This window comes from Octodon degus, unplaced genomic scaffold (genome assembly GCF_000260255.1).
Source record: "Octodon degus isolate 3935 unplaced genomic scaffold, OctDeg1.0 scaffold00255, whole genome shotgun sequence".
NCBI classification, from domain to species: Eukaryota; Metazoa; Chordata; class Mammalia; order Rodentia; family Octodontidae; genus Octodon; species Octodon degus.
The window spans coordinates 2787146-2789255 of record NW_004524831.1 but is presented as its reverse complement, the minus strand read 5'-3'; positions in this window follow the sequence as shown (position 1 = coordinate 2789255).

Below are 2110 nucleotides of genomic sequence, written 5' to 3'. Positions count from 1 at the left end.
GGATCTACGAAGTTCAGATTCCTCCAGGTGGGTGTTGCTTGTATGTGGCTGCTGTGCTCCACTTCTTTCTGCTGCAGCCCTTAGTGTTGAACCCTTTGTGTCTCTCTGGCAAGATGTTCTGCTGCTGAATCAGCTGGGTGGGTCTTGCCTCTAGTCTCTTTGCAGGGAGTTCTGCTGAAGGGTTCAGTGCTGGGCCTGCACTCTGGGTCTATTTAGGATCCCATGGGCGCGGTGGTCTCACTCACTGATGGACCTGTGCTCTGGGTCTATTCAGGTTCCCGCGGCCTGGGTCGTCTCACTTACTCGCCAGGCCTGTGCTCTGGGTCTATTCAAGATCCCGCGGCCCCAGGTAGTCTCACTCACTAGCTGGGCCTGTGCTCTGGCTCTGTTCAGGATCCCCTGGCCTTGGTCGTCTCACTCACTTACTGGCCTGCGCTCCGATGACTGTATTTTGAAGGCACCACACACACACAAGGACACTACTTTGAAAAGCACACTATGTAGGACATTGTGCCAGAAAGAAAATATGGCCCAATATAGGACAATATAATTATTCAGAAGATGGAGCATAAGGTTTTACCGGATTTTAGAGGACTGTAAAGCAACACTGTTTGCAAAGATATCTTATCTAGGGGTATTTGAAGGGACCTTTCTATATTTGACTGACCTTATCAGATACAAAAGATACAATTCTTGTTACATAGGTCTTGCTTTATCTTGGTCTTAACCATCCAGCAGAAAAGTATGAAAATGAAGTATAAGAAGTAAAGCCATGTTGTTATGTTGAGCTGTAGGGGACTCAGGGCAACAAATTCTGACATTGCCAGTCAAGCGCAAGACCCAATACTGTTATGGACTACTGGGCTATTTTGGAATATTTTGCTGAGTTCACATACCTATAATATTTAAATGATGGAACTAAACAAAAAGGGGATACAGATGAATGACCCTTTTGTGCATGTGTATTCAAAAATGGTTAGGACATTTCCATATATGGAAAAGATATAAATATATTTGTATATCATATACACACTAATCAAGAAGTGACCTCATTAGAACAGGACTTTAATAATCAAGTGGGCATAGTGGCACACAGCTATAATGATAGAACTCAGGAAGCAGAAACAGAAGCATTGCCTGAAGTTTGAGGCCACCCTGGGGTATATAGTGAGTTCAAGGACAGCCCGACCAACATAGTCAAAACTTGTCTCAGAAATCCAAAACATCATCAGCATCATGATCTTTATCTCATCATAACGTGAAAAGTATGACTTGCTCCTGTATAGCACTCAACCATTTCTTTCCGTCACCCCATCATTGCTTAAAAGGCACATGGAGGGGCTGGTGAGATGGCTCAGTGGTCTAAAGCACCTACTTAGAACAAGCTTAGCAAATCACAGTGACCACGGTTCAAACCCCCAGCACCATATGCCAGCTGGCCCTGTCCCCTGATGGGATGAGCTGGCCACACACACACACACACACACACACACACAAATTAATAAATAAAATTTTTTAAAAAATCTTTAAAAAAAAGACACATGGACAAAATGTTCATGGTGTTCGAATTGGAGGTCATGAATATTAGAAATGCTCACAAAATATTTTTTTGCCATAATTTTATTGATAAACAAATAGCAATGAGACCGTTTCAAGTCAAATTGGAATGACAATTTCAATAATCACCACACTGCATACATTCTTCTTAGTAGTTAATCGCTATACAAGATGCAGACTTGATATCCTATTAACAAACACCATTAGAACAAATCATTCTATTTATTGAGAGAATGTAACTATATATCTATCCTAACCACTTTGAATGCACAAATACAAAATGAACATTCATCCATATACCCTTTTTTGTTAAGTTCCATTATTTGAATATCATAGGTGTGTAAACTCAGCAAAATATTCTAAAAGAGTCCAGGAGCCCCTAATAGTATTGGGTCTACCGCTTAAATGGCAATGTCAGAAATTGTTGACCTGAGTCCCACACAGTTCAACATAACAGCATGGCTTTATTTCTTATATTTCATTTTTATACTTTTCTTCTGTATGGTTCAGACTAAGGTAAAGCAGGACCTATGCAACAAGAGTTGTAGCTTTT